At 35.7% G+C, this 14,368-nt stretch overlaps 1 protein-coding gene across 3 annotated transcripts in view; it reads right to left on the bottom strand.

Annotated features, from left to right (window-relative positions):
- Positions 1 to 14,368, bottom strand: part of Nlg2 (Neuroligin 2) — a 652,897-nt gene that overhangs the window by 37,266 nt on the left and 601,263 nt on the right. The window lies entirely within an intron of this gene.

The raw sequence follows: 14,368 nt of genomic DNA, 5'->3' as shown, positions 1-14,368 counted from the left end.
CCAAAAAAATTGCACCCAAAAAAACTTACAGACTCCTCCCAAATTTTCACTCGCGAGTAAATCTGAGCTCTGCGTCTTACACATCGAAATATTTTTTAAGTGGATTGTGGTTTAGAACGCTAAGACGTCAGCAACATTGTCTGTTAGTTGCCATTGAACATTCATTTGAATGTAGGGCACACATGCAACATTAAGAAGCTGTCCTCAATTGCTACAATTCTCAAGATGTGTAAAATTATAATTTGGAACGAATGTACGATGGCACATTAAAATTCTCTTGAAGCTTTATATCATACCTTGAAGGATTTAAAAAGCAATTCACGTTTATTTGGCGGAGCGCTTTTATTATTAGCTGGAGATTTCAGACACAAACTTCCAATTGTTCCACGTTAAACTTCAGCTGAAATAAATGCATGCCTCAATTCATAAGTTCTTTGGTGCTATGTTCAAAAATTTACATGTCGGCTTTAGAATAGTTTTAAATTTTATATTATTTTACACTTAGTGTAGATATTATAACGTTAAAAACTTGGGTTTGGGCGTCGGGTTAGTAACCCTCCCCTAGAAAAAACAGCATACTATGAAAAAACGAAAGAAAAGAAAAACAACCCCCTCTAAAGTTGACGAACCCCGCAAACGTTTTAAGGACCATGATCTGCGAATCTGCACCTGGAATGTTCGCACTCTTTATAGAGAAGGTGCAGTCTTCGCATTGGCAGACGTACTTGAAAAGTACAAGGCCGATATTACTGCCATACAGGAAATACGATGGATTGGGAAAGGCGTCACAACAACACCTAAAGGTGACGCACTGTATTATAGCTGCCATGACGTAAAGCATGAGTTTGGTTGCGGATTTGTAGTTAGTCGGAGACTAAAACATCTGGTATCCAGCTTCACTCCAGTGAATGAAAGACTTGCTGCAATTCGAATAAAAGCTAAATTCTTCAACATCAGCTTTATTTGCGCTCATGCTCCCACTGAAGAAAAGGACGAACAGACCAAAGATATATTTTACGAGCGCATAGAAGAAACATATGACAGTTGCCCTGCCCATGAGATTAAAATCATTCTAGGCGATTTTAATGCCAAAATTGGAAGGGAGAATATCTTTGGCCCAACAGTCGGTAAATTCAGCCTCCACAGTGAAACATCTGACAATGGTATGAGGCTGATAGACTTTGCAGCTGCAAAAAACATGGTAGTTAGCAGTACCAGATTTAATCATCTTGATATTCATAAGGGCACCTGGCTGTCTCCAGATCAGAAAACAAGAAATCAAATTGATCAAATTGACCCGCTTATACGTGGCAAACAAAGTACGAACAGACAAAACACGAAAGTTAGACATCGGTAAGCTGCAATCACAACAGACAGCCACAGCATATTCCACTCAACCAGCCCAATTGCTTAATCAAAGCACTCCTCATCCCGATAACATATCAGCGCAATGGCAAAGCATTGCCCACTCCATGCAAACAGCCGCAAAATCCATACTTGGATACCAGATGCCTCCACCAAGGAATCCATGGTATGATCAGGAGTGTCGTGCTGCCACCGAAGAGAAAAATGCGGCATATAGGGCTACTTTACAATCCGTAGCAACGCGTAGCGCACGAGAGAGATATAGGGAGAAAAGGACAGAGGAGAAACGTCTTTTCCGCAGGAAAAAGAGAGAGTTGGAAAAGCGGGAGTGTGAACAAATCGAGATGTACAGGAGCCAGAATGAAGTCCGAAAATTCTACCAAAGAGTCAAGCATCAAACTGATGGCTTTGGTACAGGCACATCCTCCTGTAGAGACCAGCAAGGTAATTTGGTAACTGATACAGATAGTGTACTCAGGATATGGAAGAAACATTTTTCAAAACTGTTGACGACGAAGATACCACAGTCCCAATCCCAGAAGATGTTATTGAATGTATACCGCCCAGCCAAGATGAGGTAAAGACAGCAATAAATCGGCTGAAGAATAATAAGGCAGCAGGAGCCGATGGCTTACCAGCCGAGCTGTTCAAAACCGGAGGCGACACGCTGATAAGGTGTATTCATCAGCTAGTTAGCACCATCTGGCAGGAAGAACGAGTACCCGTCCACAAGAAGGGAGATAAGACTGTATGCTCAAACTATAGGGGCATAAGTCTACTCCCTATTGCCTACAAGATCGTGTCAGGGATATTGTGCGAACGACTAAAGCCTATGGTCAACGAGATAATTGGACCATACCAATGCGGCTTTAGACCTGGCCAGATATTTACCCTGCGGCAAATCCTGGAGAAGACCCAAGAGATGCAGATCGACACCTACCACCTTTTTGTCGATTATAAAGCAGCCTTCGACAGCCCGCTGCGTTCAAAGGTATTCCAAGCCATGTCTGAATTTGGTATCCCCGCAAAGCTCATCCGTCTTTGCAAAATGACTTTAACTGACACGAGGTTCTCAGTTAAAATAGGAAAGAACCTCTCCGAAGAGTTTGGTACCAAAAGAGGTTTCAGACAAGGAGACAGCCTTTCGTGTGATCTCTTTAACATCCTGCTGGAAAAGGTTATACGAGAGGCAAACGTCAAAAGAAGTGGCACAATCTACACCAATAGTCACATGTTACTTGCTTATGCTGATGATATAGACATCATAGGCCGATCAGTAAAAGAAGTAACTGATACCTTTATGAAGGTCGAAGGAGAATCTGCTAAAGTCTAAAGTCGATGGTGTCGACGCGCAATGCGTCCATTGAGCTCGGACCGACTGTGGAAGTTGGTTCCTATAATATTGAGGTAGTAAAAGACTTCGTCTACCTCGGCACCTCCGTAAACACAACAAACGACGTCAGTTGTGAAATAAAAAGAAGAATTGTATTGGCCAACAGATGCTACTTTGGTTTAAGTAAGCAGTTTAAAAATTAAGCCACATCTCGTCAAACAAAAATAACGCTCTACAAAACACTGATACTACCCGTGCTGATGTATGGCTCCGAAGCCTGGGTACTTGCGCAAGCAGACATGGCAGTGCTTGGTGTGTTTGAGAGAAAAATTCTTCGAAAGATCTACGGACCAATCTGCGTTGACGGTGAATATCGACGTCGCATGAACCACGAGCTGTACCTGTTTTACAACGACATCAATATTGTTAAACGTATCGAGATGCAGCGATTGCGTTGGCTAGGCCATATCATAAGAATGAGCGATGATGACCCCGCTAAAAAGGTGTATAAACACGGACCTCTTGGCGGTGCACGCAGAATTGGCAGGCCAAGGAATAGATGGCGCAAACAAGTGGATGATGAGATGAAAAGGCGCGGTATTCCAGAAAGCGAAGCAACAAATAGAGAGAATTGGAGATCTTTTCTTAGTTCGGCCTATAGAACAAATGTTCTGTAATGGGCCAGCTAAGTAAGTAAGTAGTAGATATTATCAAATATGTTAGTTATTCTTAGAATATAAAATACAAATAAATATGAAATTAATAAAAAATAAGTTCACAAAGATTTTAAAATAATTGTGAATAGTCGTCTCACTTTTTTATTTGTCATTTTAGATCATTCAGCTTTTAGTGACTTGGAGGTCTTGACTAATGTAATTTCTTATGTTATCGTTCAATATGTCTTGAAAGCGTGACCATAAAATAAATAGATTTTACTTATGCAAGCAAAATCCAACCGGTTCAGTTTTTTTTTGTGAAAAATGTAACATATATTTCAAGGGCCAGCAACGCGGACCTGGTAGACAGCCATTTATGTTCGACAAATGCCTTGTTTCGGGACACGTTGTCTTTTTGTTTACTACAGACAATAAATATTTTATAAACCTTGAAGTTTTCTCAATATCAACATTACAACATACCTCGGTATACGTACATATATGTATATTGGCTTACATTTGCTCGTTAAATTTTCTTCATTTTCCATAAAAAATTCCTAGAGTTTAATGACGTTCTACCTTTTCTATTATATTTACCTTTTATTATTATTTTTTTTTTTTTGATACAGTTGTTTACAGACTTGCCAGAGTAGTAGCATTATGTCGTTAATATAAAGAATAGATTTCTTTTTCGCAAATATCCTCTCAACATCAATACCAGACGACTGACAAACTAAATATATTTTTTATTGTTGTTGTTGCAAGGGAATAGTTGACTGAAGAGGCAACATCTCTCTTTTGCAAAAATAACAATTTTGTCCAGTCAAGGGGAAGTTTTGGCAATATTTGTTATTTTTTTTTGCCATTCATACAATTCGTTCATCTATCCATATATCCATTGGGAAAATAACAATAATATAAAATGCATTAAGATTTTAAATATTCAGATGGAACATCAATGTGTAGACGGGAGAGAATATTCGTTGGTATATAGATACATTAGGAAATGATATTCTCAAAAATGAATGAAGAACTTAATAACAACATTTGTTTCTATAAAATGCCAGAAATGACAACATAAAAATTGGGAAAATATAACTCAATATTTAACAACAACAATCAAACTATAATAGTGATAATAAAAAGACAACTAGAACCATTTTAATGCCATTGGGCAAATGTTGGTTCTAAAATTAAATGGACAATGGTTTGCGTACAGTGGGATATGATTGTTTGCAAAGATTTGTACGGTAATAGTTTAAATCATTCTTTTTTAGCATTTACTCTGTAAAAATTGATTTATGTGTATTGTTGTGACACTAAAATCCAATTTTTTATTGAAATTGATGCCCTCCAATTTTTTTTTATTATTTGATCCCAAACCCCTAAACACCAAATATTACGATGATCTATTAATTATACACAAATATTTCTAATCAAAATATCGACGTGAAATGTTAATGGTTCATTTGGATCACAAAAATTTTTATTAGGTCAATGTTTACCATCCGATTTAGGTATTTATTCAGATATATTTTCCAGCCGATTTTGTGGAAGTTTTGTAATTTGTGTACCGTTCTATGAATACAAAAAAAAAAAAAAAAAAAAAAAAGACAGCGGAAATAGCAAAAATTCTCACAGAGCTGATTTTTTGTGGAGAGCTAGGGGTTTTCATTAAAAGTAAGGTTTCAAAAGTCCCCATCGAACCCACATGTCCAAAAAAAAGATATTCAGAGTCTAAGGTAATTTTTTGAGGGCTTATTCAGTTTTTTTATTTTTCTTAAAAACGGGAAGATATATCAAAATCCGGCTAAAGTGAAAGATCTAGATCTAAAAATTTTATATAAGAGTGGTCTTTATGACTTTTAAAAAGGAGTCAGCAATCTTGACATATCGTGCTCGAAGGGTCAAATGACACAGTAGAAAAAATATGCCGCATAAGAACATTATAATCGGCTCTGTAGAACTGGGTCTAACCCTGTTTTAAATCTGGACTCTCGTGTCAAATAACTGGATATTTATACATCTCCCTAATTAGCGTAACAAATGGTACATTTTACAAAAATTATAAAAAATCGGGTTTACGTTTATAGACGTGGCTTAAATTGCCTAATTTAGCATAAAATGGAACAACACTGCTGAACACTCTCCGGTTTTGTTGGATTTTTTTAAAAGGTAGGTATGATTGCGCTCTCTTCAGGAACATACATTTTTTGGGGGACAGACCCGGTTACCCTGGTTATTTTAGTCGGTTCAACTGGATATGTGCATACTCCCCTTATATATGCATATGAATGATGTGTTTTTTCCAACACCTATATCTCAAGAATGGTTCACTGTAGAAACAAATCACAAGGACCAAACTTTTAGAGAATTTTTCCGTCTACAACATTTGCTCCAGTCACATTTTTATAAGACCCACCGTTTTCAAGATATATTACGAAAAGCTAAAAACCCTTAAATTTTGACCCCGAATAACTTTTGTTGCACACATGGAATCAATGGGGACTTTTAGGACATTGCTTCTAATGACAAACACTAGCTCTCCACCAAAATTCTGCATTGTGGTAATTTTTGCTATTTACGAGTCGCGTTATATGGGGGCTATATAAAAACGTGGACCAATATAAACAATTTTTCGATGAAATGCTTTTAGCCTCTGGAAACACAAATTTTATTTCTGGTATTATTTCCATGGCAATATAGCATATCTGCGTAATATTTTTTGTTCGATATATCTATGATATTTCCGTGCTTATGACAAGAGGAGATTACACCATTTTTATACCCTACACCCCTATGTGGGAGGGTATGAGGGTTGCACAATAACTTTCTGGCATAGGCAACTTTGCGTGATGCCAGGCGCCATTTGATTTGTTGTTGTTGAAAGTTTGACGGTTTTTAGGATAAACGTACTCAGGACTGTTTGACATTCGACCATGTGTTGTGTTGTTTACAGGGACTTAAAAAAATCACTTTGTAAAAAAATGGAACTTACTGGTAAACATTTTCGTCCGATCATTTTTAGCAACTTTCGACGTGGATAATCGAAGGTCGTGAGAGTGGTCCCAAAACAGCCGTTGTGTCAGAAAAAAATTAAGCCGCGCGTGAACGGATAATGCAAGATCGCCATGTTTTATAACCTGACATAGAGGCATCCCTGGACATTTATTTTACCAATTAACATTTAATATTGCATGAACACATGGCGCCAAAATGGGTTTTTTTTCTCGTTGGATTCCGTGTCATCGGTGCAAGAAATTTCGAAAAATACGGTGGATCCAGGTGACCCTGAAAAATAGTAGCAATCGCCAGAAGAGGCTGTAAAAGTGTTCAAAACCCATGTAGATCTTGATGGAGACTACTTAAGAAAACAATACAACTGTTTTTGATAATAAATAATCGCGTTTTCATTATTAGGCTGGAAACTTTTCTAGTAGGTTGACGTAGGTGGTCAAATGACGGAGATATCGCAGTTGTCGGTAATACATCTCATTTTTCCATTTTTTGTAATCACGCTACAGATCGCAATTTTGATCGGATCGTCACGAAATTTTGGGGGCTGATGGGGGTCTGGGTTAGAAAGGAAACTGTTGATTTTGGAGATGCCCAGATAATATGCATTGGATATCAGAATGGACAAAAAACTAACTTCGAAAAAATTCATGGTTTCGTTCTTATGTTAATATCTCCGCTTCTAATAAGGGTATTTCAAAGGCAAAGCCCGTCAAAAGAAGAAAAACAGATCACCTTTAAAATAATAAATTTTTTTGATTTGATTGTACTGACAAATATTCTAGCTTTGGTTGGGTTTTAACAAAACTGATCTATATTAATGTAGAAGTTCTGAGCTTTAAATCGATCCCAATTCCATTACCAAAAGTGGTCATATAGATACATACATATGGCGAAAACCAAAAATCCTTTGCAATTCCATTTGAAAAAAATTACAAATTTTTTTGCTAGCACATCTACAATTTTTGGTATAGAGGTTAAGAAAAAAATTCTAGTTTCAAATCTGTTCGCGTTCACAAAATTGGACGATGCGCGCAAAAGTTATAGCGGTTTTTATTCTCATATAAAGAAAAAATATTTAAAAACATCTTATTTGTTGTTATGTGAAAATGTATGCATAAATCGTTTACAGCATTCCATACCCAGCGAAAAGTTTGCCTCCAAAGAGGCAGTTAAATGATATGTACAAGTGATTTGGAAGTGCATCAAATTATGCATTTTCACTCATGATTTTTACAAGGGAGTGACCCCGGAAAGAAGCACTCCATTGCACCGCATTTTAACTGACCCTTTGGCATTGCATTTTAACTGAACCTTTGGCACTGCATTTTAACTGACCCTTTGGCATTGCATTTTAACTGACCTTTTGGGGTAGAATAGGAGGCAGTCCAGAGCACGTGTTTTGAATAACAAAATCAAATGCATTTATTATTTGTGTAAAACAAACATATTAATAACTTTATTACGTAAATTAACACAAATTATGAAAATTCTCTATTGAATTCAATCGCAAACATGTGTGTTTCCTCCGCTCTTCATTTAATCCAAGCTTAAGTGCTTTTGCTTCATCTGCTAAATTGGTTTGATATTGTCTTCCCATCACTAGTGAAGATTTCGACATGTACTCCAACAGCACTCCATTGGGAAATTTTCTTCTCATGAGTTACCGGAAAAATGTTCACAAATTAAATATTATTTAGTTTGTATTAAAAAATGTTTGGAAATGTTAACACGATTATCTCTTTTTGGAAACGTATTCCGCAGCCTGTAGAGATGTACAAACTGATTTATGTACATGTAGGGATCTCTAACAACTGCTAATAAAATGTAGTGAATGGAGTGCCTTTTTCACGACTCCATTTGCACTGCATCCGGATGCTGTTAAATTGTGAGGAATTGGAGTGCCTTTTTCACGACTCCGTTGAACTGCCTCCGGATGTTGTTAAAATGTGACAAATGGATGTGATTCTTTGGATTGCATCCAAATGCGGTTAAAATGTGAGGAGTGGAGTGCCTTTTTCACGACTCCGTTTGAACTGCATAAAAACATGCCGTGAAAGAAGTAGTCTACATTGCACTACTTCCAATTTATTTTGCTGGGTATCTATTCGTATGTGTTCAAATAGTTATTAAATTTATTATTATTTTCGCGGAAAATCAACAAATAATAAAAAAATTTAAGAAAATCCAAATTGTCCTGTCCCAGAATTTGTACAAACCCTCAAAAAATAAATTAAAAAATATATGCGGAATCTAGACAATGCGTAGAAAAATATGATACCAAATTTATAGAGATTGGGTACATAAATTACTTATTATAGCAACAACAAAAGAGAAAAACTTATTGTCGGAAAATATTGTTGCAAATATATTTTTTTGGTTTGATTCGAAAAATGAGAAAAAAATATTTGGGAGTTCTCCAACTATTTCGCTAAAATCCCATACAATAACACTGTGATACAAAAGTGGACAAAATTTTTTTGCAGGATTTCTGTTGCACAAATTCGGTTTTGTGGGAGTCCATAGAAGACGAAAATACCTTTGGTTTCATTGGGTCACTTCGGGTTTTGATTTTATAACGGTAAATGTGGTGAAAAATGGGCTTTCTTGGATTTTCAAATTTAAACGGACATTACTTCTTTTTTCCCCAACCGATTTGCACACACTGTTTTTCATTATAAAGGCGAGAGTAATGCCTTTCGAATAAGCCATAGATTTTTAAAATCGGTTAACAAATGGCTAAGTAATAGTGGTTTAAGTGTGACAAAAACGCATTAAAAAACAGTAAAATGTTTTTCCTTGTGCTCTATGCTGTGTAAACGACACCTAACTGTACAATTATTTACTGTTAGCAAGTAGGAAATTTAGTTGGCTTTCCAAAATGGAAAAACCAACGAAATCGGTTGAAAAATTAATGCGTTATGGCATTTTTTGTGTTTCAACTTTTTGGTTTTTTTTCATATTTTCCTTTACAAAACATTGATACCTTATGCGTAAGTGTTAAGCAGGATAATCCCAATTAGAATCATACATGCTAAGATACCCATCGTTTACAAAGGAAAATATGAAAAAAACCATAAAGTTGAAACACAAAAAATGCCATAACGCATTAATTTTTCAACCGATTTTGTTGGTTTTCCCATTTTGGAAAGCCAACTAAATTTCCTACTTGCTAACAGTAAATAATTGTACAGTTAGGTGTCGTTTACGCAGCATAGAGCACAAGGAAAAACATTTTACTGTTTTTTAATGCGTTTTTGTCACACTTAAACCACTATTACTTAGCCATTTGTTAACCGATTTTAAAACTCTATGGCTTGTTCGAAAGGCATTACTCTCCCCTTTAAAATGATAAATAGCGTGTGCAAATCGGTTGTGGAAAAAAGAAGTAATGTCTGTTTAAAGTTGAAAATCCAAGAAAGCCCATTTTTCACTACATTTACCGTTATAAAATGAAAAACCGAAGTGACCCAAAGAAACCAAAGGTATTTTCGTCTTCTGTGGACTCACACAAAACCGAATTTATGCATTAGAACCCCTGCAAATTTTCACTGTAGCACAGTGTAATTAATGTGTACTGCTAAAACTTCATCAAGAAATATGGTTTACCATCGTGAAAGCTTATTTGCTTACTGTGAGAACTTATAAGGATAGGAAATTTATAGTAATATTGAAATTACAATCATTCAAAAAATGTGTAAATTAAAATGCCTATTATTCGCGAATTAGTTAAAATCAGTTGATGCGCATTCGTTTTTGGATACAGCGAATCAATCTCTTTCAATATTTATGCATATTTCGATGTTTCACTCAGCGGTCAAAGTGTGCCGCCAGTTGCATCACACAATGCAAAAAACCTAAAAGTGGGTAAAAATCGCGCAATTTGTATAAGATGTTGATGCGCATCCGGTTTCAGTAGCACCCATCAAAAATACGTCTATATACACATATTTCAAACAGATTCTTCAAGAACCGCGGATGTGCCTCCACATTCTATTTTTGGTAAAAACCCATATTACTCGCGAATCTCTGTAATTTATGACACGCGTTTTCGCAAATATTATAATCGCGTATAAAGGATTCCATTTACGTAAAAAATTTTAAAGAAAATCGCGGTTTAGTACGCGGATTTGTCAAAATAAATTTTTGCAGATTTTCCTATTTTCAGGGTATCTATATCCGCGGTTTTAGTGGATGGATTCGATCGCGAATGGGCTCATTAGATCCGTCGCGTCGCGTAAAAAAACTAAATTCACGCGGGGTAAAAAGGAAATTGAATGGCACTTCTAAATTTTAAACGCAAAAAATAGGTTTTTTAAAAAAAATTCACGCATCAAATATTGGCCTTTAGACTCCAATTACTAGGATGCTGTAAGGAGCACACTCATGAGATATGCATTAAAATACGTAAAATCACGAGTTTTATAATCCTATTATGAGTTTTGAATATTATCTTGTTGCGCGTTCGAATTATTAAAACAATTCAAAAAACCCCGAAATTCCGGCTTCAATATGTCAGCATCAATTTTAGGTGGATGCAGTGGATATATCGAAAAATGATACACTAGTATCATATTGCGCATGAAGTATTCTTTGAGTCTTTCTTTGGGCATATGTCTATAAAATGTAAGGTTAAGCCAGAAATCGGAAGGGAGCATAAAAAACTTGTTGGCAACACAGCTTCCACGTAAATTAATTTTAATGGTAGACCTTACGGGATTCCTCCTAAAACACTTCATTTTAAAGAATGTCTATCATACTATATAGAATATGTTAACAGTTCGCGAATTCTGAATGGGTGAAACTCGTATTCATCGATTGTAAAACATTTTTGGTTTTCGACATATATAGAAAAAGACGCTCCGATATCCCAATTTCCACTTGTGGAATTTTATTTCCAATGCGGATATCTCGGTTCTGTTGGGCATATTCCAAGGGGAGAGCAATTTTCTTGTACTAATACCAATTTTAATCAATATTTATTTTTGTTTAAGTAGTCGAAAAAAAATAAGCCGTATCTTACCCTTACACATCAAAAGCGAGCCACATTTTTGAGGTGTTTTAATAATGAGCCTTATGTCCTCAGAGGGTAAAACATTCTTGTAGATTTATTTTGTTTTTAAAAAAGACCAATATTAGTACCATTTCGTAGCCTTGTCCGTTCGTCCATTATCAAATTGTACCAAACTCAGTACCATTTAGTACTCTTCGTACCCATAAGTAAGATTTTCCAAAATTACCTCAATCCTTCATTTTAACAGTAATTTTATTCGTTCCACCACATCCAAAATCCTACCCATAAGTACGTTTTTCCAAAACTTCCTAAATCTTACACTCCAACAGTAATCTTAATTTCAAATTTCAGGATTCTAGCTGTATTCGTTCACCCAAATCCGAATTGTACCAAATTTAGTTCCATTCGATACTCTTCGTATCCATAAGCACGAAGTTTCAAATTTTAGGATTCCAGTCTATCTATTCGCTCAGATCCAAATTGTACAAATGTAGTAATTTCCGTATCCATAAGTACGAATTTCCAAAACTATCTCAATCTTATACACTAACGGTAATCTTTATTTTAATTTCAGGATTCCAACTCTATTCGTTCACCCAAATCAAAATTGTACCAAATTTAGTAATTTTCGTAACCATACGTACGAATTTCCAAAACTCTCTCAGTTCTACACTCCAACAGTAATCTTAATTCCAACTTTCGGGATTAATCTCTATCCGTTCACCCAAATTCAAATTGTTCCATACTTAGTAACATTTGGCACTTTTCATACACATAATTTTAAAACTTTATCAATCCTACAGTCCAACAGTAATTCACCAAATCGAAATTGTACAAAATTAGTACCATTTAGTACATTCCGTACCCATAAGTACGAATTTCCAAAACTACCTCAAACCTTCACTCCAAAAGTAATCATTATTTCATATTTTATATTTCCAGCTCTTTGGGGTCACCCAAATTCAAATTACACCAAATTTAGTACCAATTTTTCCTTTAGTACACATAAGTACGAATTTCCAAAATTACCTTCAAATCTGAATCCTACACTTCATCGGTGCCGACCGATTTTTAGGAATTTTGAAGAGTTTTACCACATTACCGAACTAAAAGGTTCTACGTTTCGTATACAGTACATTTCTAAAGAGAATTGTCGTGTATGTCCACGATTTACTATACCGACCGATTTTATGTATTTCCTATTTTTTGTTACATTTTTGGACCGAAATTGCGACTCTGCGGGCTCTAAATTAATTAATAAAATCGGAGCAAGTTCATGTATGACCTTCAGACTTTTTAAATTTTTATTCCAAAATAAAAATTAATTGAACATGGACTAGTGTTGTTCCACATCCGTGGTGGAGTTTAATGTTTTTTCCAAAGTCTTTGGGGTTCATAGTTATAATACAAGTTCCTTTATTACGCAAGAAAATTTAACATGTAAAAAATCGTTAAGTTCGGCCGGGCCGAACTTTTTATACCCTCCACCATAAAATAGTCTTAATTAAAATGAGATAATTAGTTTCCTTTCACAATTTTAGGTGGAAAAAATTTTCGACTATGGATACCCCAAATGCTTAAATTATCTAAGGTGAAAGGTACCACCTATGGGGCCATATCAAATTATCGACTATTTTTAAAATTTTCGGTAGAAATGTTTTATAACTGCAGGGAACCTCAAAAGTCAAATAACGGGTATTTCCGTCAAACAAATGAGCTAAGACTAACTACCGAAAATCGGGAGGTACCTTTATATGGGAGCGATACCAAAACATGGACCTATGTTGACGATTTGAAGTGAAAAAGTTACAGCTAGTTCGGTTGAAAATTGTATCTAAAACTCTGGGGACTATACCAAAACAAGAAACTATGCTGGAGATTCTTAGTAAAGAAGTTTCGAGGCCACGGAGAACCTCAATGCCAAATTACAGCTAGTTTGGTTAAAAATTGTAACTAAAATCCTCAGAATACCAAAAATCGTGAGGTACCGTTATATGAGGGCTATACCAAAACATGGGCCAATGTTGACGATTTTTGGTGGAGAACTTTCCTGACCACTGAGAACCTTAAATATCAACTTACACCTAGTTCGGTTAAAAATTTTAGCTAAAATCCTCAAAATACCGACAATCGGGAGGTACCGTTATAAGGGGACTATTCAAAAACATGGATCGATGTTGACGATTTTTGGTGGAGAAGTTTCGTGGACACTGAGAACAACAAATGTCAAATTACAGGTAGTTCGGTTTAAAATTGTAGCTAAAATCCTGAAAATACCGAAATTCGGGAGGTACCGTTATATGGGGGCTAAAGGTATGTTGATCACTAGGAACTCTAAATGTCAAATTATAGCTAATTTGAAAATGTGATCAAAAACGTCAAAAATACCTGAAATCGGGCGGTACCGTTATTTGGGGGCTATACCAAAACGTGAACCGAAATAACCCATCATCGAACTTGAGCTGTCTGCAAACAAAAGACGAATTGTCCCAAAATGTCAGCGTCCTATCTCCATTTTTTTGGATGCTAGAGTGATTACCACAGACGGACGGATGGACATGTATAGATCGACTCAGAATTTTACCCTGATCAAGAATATATCGCTCATTTACACAAAGAGTGGCATAACTCAAAAAATGCGCTTTCTCAGTTAGAAGTTTATGTTTTTTTTCTACGACTTCTATTTTATCTTGTGTCAAATTTTCATACTGATATCTCTAAAGCTCGACGTGTTACAGCTCAATTACAACGAGTATCGCATAATTCAACACATAAGTTTTTTGAGTGTATGAAGCACTAAAATACATCAAATCATGCTTGATCTTGCACTGATATATGGCTAGCTGTTTGCAAAATAGTAGTTATTTTAGTTTTTGTGCAATAATCTTTTTAAGTGGGGAAGTCAAATTTTAATCGCCAACTTTATAGCGCGTTTTTCTCGAAACTGGATTTTTTGAGATGTGTCACTCTTTGAGTAAATGAGCG

Source organism: Musca autumnalis, unplaced genomic scaffold, assembly GCF_047663935.1.
Source record: "Musca autumnalis isolate F117 unplaced genomic scaffold, ASM4766393v1 scaffold_2, whole genome shotgun sequence".
In the NCBI taxonomy this organism is placed as follows: domain Eukaryota; kingdom Metazoa; phylum Arthropoda; class Insecta; order Diptera; family Muscidae; genus Musca; species Musca autumnalis.
Note: the sequence above shows the minus strand (reverse complement) of the source record. Positions and strands in the feature narration are given on the sequence as shown.